Here is a 13,319-nt window from a genome sequence, read left to right on the forward strand (position 1 = left end):
ACCGATCACCGACCACCGGCCACCGGCCACCGAGTTTCTGGCGTCGCGAGGGGTGATCGAAGCTAAAGGAAGGGCGAAAACCGAGGAGTGTATACTCCCGGATTTACGAGCACGATAAACGGGATTATACGCCTTCCGTAAACCTTGAAACGATCTTTCCAGTAAGCGCATAGTTTGCGTAAGGCTGCTATTTCGACCCTGATCGTCCCTCCTCCCACTGTCTCTGTCCTCTTCATCCTCCAACATCTTTGATTCCGTCCCACGGACGTTTCACCTCCGCCCTGCTCTAGACGATGTTTCGCTATTATACGCGTTGCACGAGTGAAATAGAATCCGTGTCGACGCGAGCGACATTTCCGAACATTTAGACCGGTAGAATTGTAAATTATAAATTTAGAAGTGTAATCTACGCGTGCCAAAGTGTTGAAAAGGACAAGCGAAATAAATGAGGAAGTTACCGTGGATAAACTAAACTCTAAATTATCTTAAGAATCGATTTAGTCGGTGTTGACAAACGATGCAACGCGCCTTGTTTATTCTCGTTTCTTTCTTGTATTTCCTTCGGTTTCGACGATGCGTCGTATCCCATGCGCTTTGCAAAGGAGTCGATGCACGATTGTTTCGCGAAATTATGGACACTCGTGCGGGCGACCGTCGTACATCAACAATAAAAGTACCGTGTAATATCCAGAGATATTTTTGCCGTCGAGGTCTTTAACCCTTTCGGTACTAGCGCCGGATATATCCGGCATCCATCTGGTCACCTGTGTGGCCGAGCGCCGGATATATAGGGTATTCCAAAATTATGGTATTTCCGGGAAATGAGAGGTTCCCGAGATCATTTGAAGCAACTTTTTCCTTAGCGAAAATATTCTACGAGGCTTCGTTCGCGAGTTATCGACAAGAAACAGTGACCAATGAGAGGCGAGCTCGATCGGCGCGAGGCGGCCGAGCCAACGAGCGCGCGAAGCCCAGATCCGCTGATTGGCTCGGCTGCCTTGCGCCAACCGAGCTCGTCTTTGATTGGTCAGTGTTTTTCGTTAATAACTCGTGAACGAAGCATCGTAGAACATTTTCGCTGAGGAAAAAGTTGCTACAAATGACCCCAGGAACCCTTCGTTTCCCGGAAATACCATAATTTTGGGACACCCTGTATACCGGCATCCATCCGATTACCGGTATGGACAAGTACCGAATACATCTGGCATTCGTGCGAGCCATAATTTCTGACATATATTAGAAATTATTGAAATAAAATCTTTTCTTACAAGGATTACTTGTAAGAAACTTGTCGTGTTTTGTTTCAAGATATTTCGTTCGCGATTCGGGATCCATTCGACGCTTCGGTTTACGGAACCCGTCGAAACGACCGGCCACTTGGGTCAAATGTTACTTAAATATTATTTAGCGTTGCGTGAATCCAGCATTAAGTAGTTGATGCGAAGCTTAGGCGAATCCGTAGCTGGGAACTTTGGGACAAGCAACGTTGGGAAAATTCGATTTCTCGAAATGATGCAAAATCGCAGCGTGGCATCCATATGGTTCTAGATATTCTAGATTCTAGAGTCTAGAGTCTAGAGCAGGAATGACCTGAGGGCGACCTGTTTTTTAAAATAATAGCCGGTTGGCAGATATTATTTTGGCAAAATGCTGGCAGATATTATTTTAAAATAATATCTGCCAACATCGTATGTGTCAAATGATCATGAGAAAAATACTAATTTAAAGCCAAAAATAAGTTTAAATTTCAAACAAACATAGATAATATCGGACAGGCGGGCGACTAGGAATAATTAATAATAATTATGAGTAATTACACGGTCGACGCTTTGGTCGCCCCTGGTCTTCGACCATTCGTCTCGCAGAGATCTCGCTACTTTTAGGAGGCCGTCTTATCGACGCGCGCCACCGAAATCGCTCGAAAAAATAGAGTTGTCGTAAGAAGCACGTTCAACCCGCGTCTTTCTCGCGGATGCTCGTCCTTCCGTTCTTCGCTGTTACGCAGCTTCGTCGTTCACAGTTCTCCTTGGCACGGCCGAGTGCGCGACGAGCGACGAGCCGACGAGCGACACGAAACACACAGAGACTCGCCAACGAACACACGCTTGATTTCTGGGAAGCGTGGACTCACTGAGTTAACGGCACAAAAGCACGGTGGATGCTTGGAACGAGAGGGTGGCGATGCCGGTGGGTGGGGTCAAGAATAGAGAGGGCAAGGAGTACGAAAGCAAGCGGAAAGTAAAATGAGGGAGAAGGATACGGTGATACGGCATGGTAGATGGTACGAGCATACGAGGCCGCTGGAACAAGAAGACAGCTCGGAGAGAGAAAGCGAGAGAGACAAGGAGAGAGAGAGAGAGAGAGAGAGAGAGAGAGAGGATGAGAAAGAGAAAAAGAAAGAGAGAGAGGAACAGCTCGAGAGAGAGCGAGAGAGAGAGCGCAACGGCGCGGAGGGAGGGTGAAAAGGTGGAAAGGTGGAAAGGAAAGAGCGAGCGAGACGCGAAGCGAAAGGGTGGCGAGGGTGGCGAGGGTGGCGAGGATGGCGAGGCTGGTCGTGTGTCGAGGGCTTACAATTCCCCTTCGCCGTCCGTCCTTGGCGTAGATCGGGGTTGGCAGGGGCGGACGGTGGCGAAACTATGCGAAGAATGTGCAATTAGTGAACAGAGCACGAGGTGGAGGCGCGGGTTTTAGAGGGACGGGGCCGGCGCACGGGACCCGGAAAGGGAGCTAACAGCGGGAACGGCGGGAACAGAGGGAACAGAGGGGTGCTCGAGGTGGTTGGGGCGGTGGATGGGATGGATGGGGCGGATGGGGTGGCCGAGGATTCTGGTATGGTGTGCCATGACGGCGGATCCCAGCCGACGACGGTGTTCCCGACGATGCGGAGTAGAGCGAGGTGTAGTGGTGGGTGGTAGCGATGGTAGTGGTGGTGGTGGTGGTGGTGGTGTAGTAGTAGTGGTATACCGTAGCACCGAAGAAAATGGAAAGAAAGGAAGATGGATGGAATGGCGGGCGCAGGGATGATAAGAAGAGAAGACCGACTTCTTGGGTAGGGGTTCGCCAGGCTTTCGCGAGCGAGTTTGTGCGAGTCGCGTTGCGGTGGGGGGTGACCGTGTCAAGATGCGAGAGGATCCTCCTTCTGGCGCAAGGACACTTATCGACTTCTATCTTCTCTCCCCTCGTTTCTCGCTCGAGTATACACGCCCATAAGGACCCGACCGGTCACGATACGAACCAGCCTTCGGTGGCCCGCCAAGCTGTTCAATTTTTATACATATATATTACCAACCGTCTGCCACGGCATTTCCTACCGAAATCATCTTACTTATCGGACGATTCGCTCGATGTCCGAGTGCCGGTCGGCGACCGGCGAGCGCGTGCCAACTACATACAGTAATGTCTCCCTTACTGACGCTCGGATTGTCCTCTAAAATGGACAATTTGGAAAGAGGAGATACGATTGTTCGAGCCTTGCGGCTCGTTTTTATAATTGTGGACAATTTATAAGTATAAAAATCAACCGCAAGGCTCGAATAATCGTATCTCCTCTTCCCAAATTGTCCATTTTAGTGGACAATCTGAGCGTCAGTAAGGGAGACATTAGACTACACTGCGTCCACTAAAATGAATAATTTGAGAAGAGCAAATACGATTGTTCGAGCCTTGCGCCTCGTTTTTATAGCTGTTGAGAATCGGTAATTATAAAAACGAGGCGGAAGACTCAAATTAATCGTATCTCTTTTTCCCAAATTGCCTATCTTTGTGGACAATCCGAGCGTCAATTAGAGAGACATTACACTAATTTTTAGGACAGCGTAAAACATTTGCGAAGCATAACAGATTACACGAGGCAATCGTACAGATCGGTGACATTTTCTTATAATTGAGAGTGCAAATTTTACTTCAGTTGACATAAATTCTATCGATCTACATTAATCCTATAAATCCGCATTAAATACACAAAATACTGCCACCTCTCCATGACGAGTACAGTATAATGTCTCCCTTACTAACGTTCAGATTCTTCACTAGAATGGACAATTTGGAAAGAGGAGATACGATTATTCGAGCTTTGCGGCTTGTTTTTATAATTGTGGACAATTTATAACTATAAAAATAAACCGCAAGGCTCGAATAATCGTATCTCCTCTTTCCAAATTGTCCATTCTTGTGGTCACTCTGGGCGTCAATTAGAGAGACATTACTGTACTCCGGATATTATCGCACGGCGAACGACTAGCATTTCGTAAACGTTTTCTTCCAAACGAAATCTTCCAAAGATTGGAATCTAGAACGTTTATTTTGCGTTCGCATTGCACGTTGTAATCGTCTTGTTTTCATTTCCATGTTTACTTTTATTATTATTCTATTATTATCATTCTATTATTATTATTATTATTATCACCGTTATCATTGCGATGCTATATTACTGTTATGACAAATTAAAAGTACATATGACCCATTCACGCTAAGCAAATGGAATTCAATTCAATTCAATCCGATTCAATTCAATTCAAATACATGGAAAATTCCTACAAAAGTTTCAGTTACGCAGAACATCAATTCTCGTTTTTACGTATACCGTATATTTTGTATTTCACTTCACGCGTTTCATATTTCACGCGCGATTACAAATGAAACACCGACGCTATCGTAAAAAGAAACATCGTAATCGGTGATCGTAATTAACGACCGATCGAGAACAGTAAACGGCAAATACAGTAGATTGATACGAATATCGACAGGCTTCGTTGGACAAGGAAAGAAGAAAAGCAGCCTTCCGGCCTAGACTACAGGAATCGCGAGAACGACGAAGTGGGAGAGGCGGGTCCGGTCCGGTCCGGCCCGGTCCGGTTCGCCTTTCGAGTATCCCTCGATTCGATCGCATTGCTCGACGATTACTAATCGACTAAACGAGCTTAAATGCACTTCGAGTCTCGAAGGACCGGCATAGGGCACACTGTTTGCAGAGCATCGACCAACGTTACGGGCACTTGCCGGTAAAGTCTAGACCCGTAGACCCTCTCTAGATCCGGAGAACCGATGTCCGAGGCCGCACGTTGGATTCTCGACTCGTCAAAAGCGATCCCTTCCGTCAACGGCTGCTCCGCGCCGCGTCGGCCAAGCGGCAAGAACGCGTCGGTCCGTGTACGTACTTTAGCAGTGTACGTACACACGGGGCTATGCACTATGCACTCGGCGGTTCTCCTAGAGGAGCGACTAATTGAACGTGGATTGCCAAGAATGCTCGTAGCAGACCGTCCTAATTAATTACTCTTAAAGTATACCCCTGTCTCGCTTATTACTCCGTAAGCCGAGCTACCGTTTCGACGACGACGCTACGATCGGGCATCCGATCGAAACGGGAAACTCGGGTGTCGGGTGTCGGGTGCCGAGTCGAACCCGAAACCGCGATCGATCGAATCGATCGTTCGATCCACGGAGTCGGTCATTTTTACGAGACGATTATTCGAACGTGCTCGCTCGTATCGGATTCTATGAACGCGAGAAATCATTTATTCGTCGTTCGCCGATTAAAACCGACGAAACGGACGACCGATTAACCTTTTAGGCACGACGCGCCACTATAGTGGCTTTCGCGGATGTCGTCTCTCTGAACGACGCGCCACTATAGTGGCTTTCGCGGATGTCGTCTCTCTGAACGACGCGCCACTATAGTGGTTTTCGTGGATATCATCTTTCAGAACGATATGCCACTATAGTGGTTTTCGTGGATATCATCTTTCAGAACGATATGCCACTATAGTGGTTTTCGTGGATATCATCTTTCAGAACGATATGCCACTATAGTGGTTTTCGTGGATATCATCTTTCAGAACGATATGCCACTATAGTGGCTTTCGCGGATATCATCTCTCTGAACGACGCGCCACTATAGCGGCTTCCGCGGATGTCATCTCTCTGAACGACGCGCCACTACAGTGGCTTTCGCGGATGTCATCTCTCTGAACGACGCGCCACTATAGTGGCTTACTCTAGTAGCTCACTCGCTCATCGTTCGAATCAAATAATCGTCTTCATATGCATTGTTTCACACTTCTTTTGTCTTCGCATCGATTTACAATATACAGACTGATCTTAACGACATAACTGTTAACAATATATAGACAGAATATACAGACACTCTGCCGTCCAGAGAAATAGCCTCGCGCAGAATTCAGCCATACCTAAAAGGTTAAATTTCGCTAAGTATCATCGAACGCAGATGATATTATATGACAGCCGCCGGGGCTGTCCGTAAATACGAAGCGCGATGCGTTAAAAAAAAAGGAGAACGAGCAAGAAAGGAGAGAATCTAGTTCCAAAAAATTGGAACAGATTCAGAGGGTGCAACGAGAGCAAAGTGGATCGAGGCAAGCCGTATTTCCCTGGCGATTCGGCGCCGATCGAAACGAAGACGACCGATCTCCATGGTAGAATGGAATCGCTGTGAACAAGATCAACGATCGATGCACCGTGCGTACACTGGTGAGAAAAGTTACGTGTCGTACAGAGGATCGGAAGGGGCGGTATAACTCTAGCGTGAGGGAGAGGACGGGAGGGAGGGAGAGAGACACACACAGAGAGAGAAAGAGAGAGAGAGAGCAAGAGGGAGGGAGAGAGAGAGAGCAAGAGGGTGGGAGAGAGAGAGAGAAAGAGAGAGAGCAAGAGGGTGAGAAAGAGAGAGAGCAAGAGGATGGGAGAGAGAGAGAGCAAGAGGATGGGAGAGAGAGAGAGAGAGCAAGAAGGAGGGAGGGAGAGAGAGCGTGAAGAGGGTGGGAGAGAGAGAGAGAGAGAGAGCAAGAGGATGGGAGAGAGAGAGAGCAAGAAGGAGGGAGGGAGAGAGAGCATGCAAGAGGGTGGGAGAGAGAGAGAGAGAGAGAGCAAGAGGGTGGGAGAGAGAGAGAGAGAGAGCAAGAGGATGGGAGAGAGAGAGAGAGAGCAAGAGGGTGGATTCGCAGCGGCTGCGACGGCGAGAGGGCGCGAGGGGCGAGAGGCTAGCGAAGAAGAAGATGGGAGAGGGTGAGGGCAGTGGATGCGCGTCGCGTCGAGCAATCAACGTAAATCACTTGGCTGATGCTCAATTTAACAAGAAGGGCCATTATGATCTCGAACTCGAAGTAACGAGCACGAAGACCGCTTTCTCTCTCCCTCTGGGAGGTCGCCGTTTCGCGCAACACGGCCGGCGCGGCGCCGTTGCTGCACCAGTTACACACCGTGCAAAATACCGTGCGCTACGAAAAGAAGGAGCGCCGCGTGTCCACTTAATTTAATACGCTCCGCGCGAGTCGATCGAATTTCGTCGAACAATGTTCTAGGCAGCGACCATCTTTTTCCGTGCTCCGGGGCAGAGTTACGTAAATAAACCGCCGAGAATGGATCCTTTATAACAGTATTTTCCGGGCGTATTCAAGTCGACGGAACCAACCCCCTTCGAAGAATGTTCGGCCTTCAAAAACAGAGAAGGAACGCGACCAGTACCGGCGCGTGGTTCACAGCGGGCCATTTAACGGTCCTTGCGAAATTGAGTCATCACGCGGTTCGCCTGGAATCTCGAATATTTTCCTCCCGATGCTTCGGTGCTCTCTGTGCCTCCCCTCTCCCCGCCCTCCTTTTTCCTGCTTCCTCAGACGCTCCCCCCCACTCCCTACTCTCGCTCCATCTCGCCTGTTTTCCCGACCGCTCCTTTGCCTCCTTTAACCCCTCCCACCACGCTTATCTCCATTCCGCGCTACTCCACGCTACTCCGCGCTATTCCGCGCTGCTCGTCGCTATTCCGTGCTCCTCGACAGCGTTCGGCGTCGACGTCAGCGTCGACGTTGGCGTCGGTATCGGCATCGGCATCGACATCGACATGGTGCACCGCAGTCGAAATCGATCAAATTAACCCTTAGCGGTCCGAAGGCTCCGCTACGGAAACATTTGTCATTTGTTCCGTAACTCCGAAGGCTCCGCTGCGGAGCCAAACGTTTTTAGCATACGTTATCGTCGGCGTTAGCAATTGTTATCTGTAGTTAAAACGTGCTAAGTCTGTACCATTACGATTAAACCGTTTTTTGACCTTTTCTATGGTTAGCAACACGGGGAAAAATAAATATTACGACGAGAATTTAGAGCCGAGCGATACCGAAGACGTGTTTGATTTTGAAGAGTTAAAAGACATTGTGGAAGACAATGTTGGTTATAATTCTGACACTTTGAGTAGCAGTAGCGAAATTATACTACCAAAGAGACGAAGAATGAGAATTTTGTTGAAAGCGAAAGTGAAGATTCGTTACAAGACTTGGACGATCGGCGCGATGTTACGGAAGAATTACATATTCCAGATAGAATACCTTTTAGTGTATTGCCACAGGTCATTGGACCACAAGTTCCTACAAACATCGAACAGCCGATACGATATTTTAAATTATTTTTCACGGACGAATTGGTGAATGAAATTATAAAGGAAACCAACAATTGCGCCGAAAATGTTCTAAACTTGAAAGAAATATCTGGTAACTCTATTTGGCAAAGCGAACACTGTGACACTTGTCCGAGTAAACCCAGAATGCGCATGGGAGATTCTTACCAAAGATATCGCACCATGGTGAATTACAAAATTGAAAATTTATCTTTTATTTGCAATAGGAAAATGTATATTTGAGCAGTTTATTTTGAAAGTGGCATAAGTCACTTTACCGTAATGAAAAGTGGAGATTTTTTTAATGTTCATACGAAATTATTTATACTGAGAAAAAGATCAGTATCCTGAGATAACAAATACAAGTAAATCTTCTCGAAAGTTAGCTTCCATATTAAAATTAAAACCTAAACCCTTAAATATATCGACTTAAAAACAAAGTGACTTATGCCACTTCCAAAATAAACGGCTCATTTATAAAATCAATAAAATCAAATGCATTCACAAGTACGTGTAATCTTTTCCGCTGAAAATAAGACTTCCTTTATCTCGGGCGCTCCGCTCCAAAAATGTACCGGAGTTGCTGGTAGGCAGTACAGTAATGTCTCCCTAACTGACGCTCAAATTGTGCTGAAAAATGGACAATCTGGGAACAGGAGATGCGATTATTCGAGCCCTACGGTACGTTCTTATATTCGTTGACAATTCGTAACTATAAAAACGAAACGAAAGGCTGGAATAATCGTATCTTCTCTTCCCAAATTGTCCATTTTTCTGGACAGTCTCAGCGTCAGTAAGGGAGACATTACTGTACTCGAGAAACGCGCGGAGCGCTAAGGGTTAAACACTCTTCGTGTCTTTACGTGAATCTCATTCGAATCAAGAAATAGATCACCGTTTGCGTACCACGAGCCCACTTTTGCGCTCTTTAGATTTTGTGTCGAGAAAAGCCAGGGCATTTGGCCGAAACAGACGACTTACGGCCCACCCGAAATTTGTCGAAACGTGCTCAGTCTTTCAGACGCATGTATACGTCGCGCGTCGCATCGCTGTCAGTAATCCAATTTGCATTTTGTTGTTACCTATTCTAAATTAATAGTATATATATTTTCATTCGTAACGTTTTATTTTATATTTTACGGCTTTTTTCGACGCATAATCGAAGGAGCGCTATTGCACTCTTCGGCTTTTTTCGACGCATAATCGAAGGAGCGCTATTGCGCTCTTCGGCTTTTTTCGACACATAATCGAAGGAGCGCTATTGCGCTCTTCGGCGCTTTTCGATCCTCTTTTTTCAGAACCATCTGGTACGCAAACAGTTAAATAGATTAACCTCGCATTACCGGAGGACATCGTCCTACGACGGAGTCACTTCTGACTTACACCGATATCGTCGAGGTCGAGGTCGAATCGTGATTTATAAAAACAACGACGTCCATTTGAATGGTTCGCAATATGTATGTGTTACGCACGTATCTTCCGCGACGATCGGATACAGATACCGTCTATGCGAAAGCAAAACGACCGACCAACGCAATTGTCGCCGCTGCAGAAATCGGTAAAGGTGTGGTACAGCGAGATTTCGGGACTTCGAGGGTCGAAGCGAAGGCGACTCGAAGCACTCCGGTAGATAAAAACGGACGGGACTTGCGCTTGCATTTTCTTAGTCGCAGTTTCAATGTAACGTAACCATGCATGTATAATCTGACGGATGGGAAGAAGAAGAAGGAAAGAAGAGAGTGCACGCAAAAGGGGGGTAGGTGGTGGTCCGCTTTGAACGATCGATTGAGTTCCAGCCGATTGAATCCGGTAAATCGTATTCCATGCGGCGCGTTATCGTTGCTTAGATTTCACAGTCGTTCAGAGTTTACAGCCTCGCCCGTAAAACCAGTAAAACCCATAAAACCGGTAAACCCGGAACCAGACGACGTCAAACGTTTACGGTGCTGCGATAACTGGGATCGCGTCCCTTCGATGTACGGTACAATTCGAATCGGAGGATTTGAATTTTTTCGTATATCTCGCTTGAGATTTTTCGTATTTAGTTGAAACATGCGTAGACGTGTGTTTGCACAGCGAGAAGAAAAGGAAACGAAACGGGACGAGAAGAAAAACGAGACCGAAACGGGACGAGAACGAGAACGAAAAGCAACGCGTGCGTCGAAAAGAACGCGCCTCGAAAATTCTGGTTCGCGTAAAGGGAAAACGGAAGCGTATTCTCGTTTCCGTTTCCGTTTCCGTCTCCGTTTCCGTCTCCGTTTCCCCCCCGTATCTCCAGGTGAAAATAAGTTATCAAAGTGCATTCGCCGGAGGGCACTCAATTTGCCGGGTAATAACGCAACGGACCGTAATAACGCCGCGGCCCAGAGAGAAAAAAAAGGGTGTTCTCGCAGACAGAGCGAAGCCAACGCGATTGAAATCTCCATACAAAACGGCTGATCGAAATACGTGAAATCATTGAATCCGCTGGTTTATGTTTCCGCGAGGCGAGGGCTGGGTTCCGGTGAATTTTTTTGTCGACGCGTTTCGCACGGTTCGATAGACTGCAATAACATCATTGTGCATTCTGCGAACGGTGGAAAACGCCGGTGAATTCGGCTGGTCGTCCGATAGCCATTATGAAAAAACAGCGTTAAATAAAAAATCGGCCGACCGTGCAAATGGAACGCGATCATTGTCGGTGGGGAAGACCCTCCTCGTGCGCGTTTTCATCGGCCCTCGAAAACCGAGAGCACCCTACACTCGAATTAATTCGTGTTCGTATGCACGCGCGCGCTTTTAACCCCGGCCCCCTTCCCCCGTTTCCACTCCTCTTCAAATTCAGCCGGGTTATTTTATGTCGGCGTAACCGCGAAACGCGAACCGCGCACCGCGAAAGCATCTTCGTTACTCCTTTCACCGATGCGTCTGCACACTTTGCACCTTGTATTCTCAACCCTGTACTTTGACACAACTCTGTGCCGCGTGTTCACGCTGCTATCTTCCGCCGTCTCTACAGGGTGTCCCGAAAATGTCTCGTAATCCGGAAACGGGAGGTTTCCGAGGTCATTTGAAGCAACTTTTTCCTTTGCGAAAATTTTCTCCGAGGCTTCGTTTACGAGTTATTAACGAAAAAACACTGACCAATAAGAGGCGAGCTCGGCTGGCGCGCGGCGACCCAGCCAACGAGTGCACGGAGCCCAGTTCCGCTCATTGGCTCCGCCGTCTCGCGCCAAGTGATCTCGCCTCTGATTGGTCACTGTTCTTCGTTAATAACTCGTAAACGAAGCCGCGGACTGCATTTTCGCTAAGGAAAAAGTTGCTTCGAATCACCCCAGGAATCCCCTACTTTCGGATTGCGAGACATTTTTGGGACACCCTGTATATCGTCATTTTCGTCTTTTTTCCACCCTCGTCTCAGTCTAGCATCCGCACCGAGTCCTTAGCTTGGTTTCAATTTATCACGCTCGTTATCGTTCCCGTCCCTCGGCTATCTATCCGTCGTGGCGATCTTTCACTCGCTTATCCCGGACTCGATTTAATTACGATCGCACATCCTCCCTTACCGTTTGCTTTCCAGCGTGCGAAGCAAGCCGAGAACGGGAGGGTGTACTACTCTCCGCGCCAAACAGAATTTCTGAACGAAACACTTTGTTTGCAGACGTTGCGTTCGATGGCGAAACGCGCCATATTTTTAATCGCTCCGAACGAAACAAAACCGACAGCGAGCTTGGCTGCTGGGTGCGCGAATCCGGAAGGGCCTAGCCGATTAAGATTGTCAAAATTGTCCCTTTGTGGTTTTTTTAATGGGTATTATATTGGGTTGGCAACTAAGTAATTGCCGATTTCAGTTATAGATGTCTCTCACTCCCATTTTTATGATATCCGTAAATGTTATATTATAAAATTATTATTATTATTATTATTATTATGTTATTTTTTATTATCCGTGAATGTTAGCAACTGGACAAATTGAATGCAGCGGTCAAGGAAAAGCGACCACAATGCTATAGTTAGCTTGCTGACTTTTTTAACACCCAAAAAATATAGTTCAAATGTTATTTCAGTTTTCTAAAATGGCACCAAAGTGGTACCGCCGGCATACAACAGATAGTTTTTGCATGGCACCAGCGTGGTGCCACCGGACGGCATAGTGTTAATATTGAAACCAATAAAAGGATTAGCTTCAGTCTCAACGAGAAGGTTTTGATAATATATTGGGTTGGCAACTAAGTAATTGCCGATTTCAGTTATAGATGTCTCTCACTCCCATTTTTATGATATCCGTAAATGTTATATTATAAAATTATTATTATTATTATTATTATGTTATTTTTTATTATCCGTGAATGTTAACAACTGGACAAATTGAATGCAGCGGTCAAGAAAAAGCGACCAGAATCGGTCGATCGTAAAGGTGTCATTTTCCAGCAGGACAATGCTAGGCCGCACACGTCTTTGTCCACTCGGCAAAAATTGATGGATATTGGTTGGGAATTGATGTTACACCCACCATATAGCCCTGATCTCGCGCCATCGGATTACCACTTATTTCGATCCCTGGACAACTCCCTTCGTGGTAAAACTTTTAACGATGACGACGCTGTAAAATCTCACTTAACTCAGTTTTTGGCCGAAAAGGATCAGACCTTCTGCGAGCGTGGAATTTTCAAGTTGTCAGAGAGACGGCAAAAGGTCATCGAACAAAATGGAAAATACATTACAGATTAACACCTTCCGTGCCACGTGTACCATCCATGGTACACGCTTGCATGTTTACTTAGTGAACTGAACAAATTGTTTACAAGAAATTTAGAACCGAAGAATCAATTTCCACCGCAAGAATGGGCGTTGATAAGTTTTTGTTACGTTGTTATGTGTACGAGAATTAATAATTGCACGTAATACATCAAGTTTTAGTAAAATATCAAAGTGT

The 13,319-nt window shown here is 46.7% G+C and overlaps 1 protein-coding gene across 7 annotated transcripts in view; it reads left to right on the plus strand.

Moving 5' to 3' along the window:
• Nucleotides 1-13,319, plus strand: part of scalloped (TEA domain transcription factor 1 homolog scalloped) — a 218,434-nt gene that overhangs the window by 183,465 nt on the left and 21,650 nt on the right. The window lies entirely within an intron of this gene.

This window comes from Megalopta genalis, chromosome 6 (assembly GCF_051020955.1).
Source record: "Megalopta genalis isolate 19385.01 chromosome 6, iyMegGena1_principal, whole genome shotgun sequence".
NCBI lineage: Eukaryota > Metazoa > Arthropoda > Insecta > Hymenoptera > Halictidae > Megalopta > Megalopta genalis.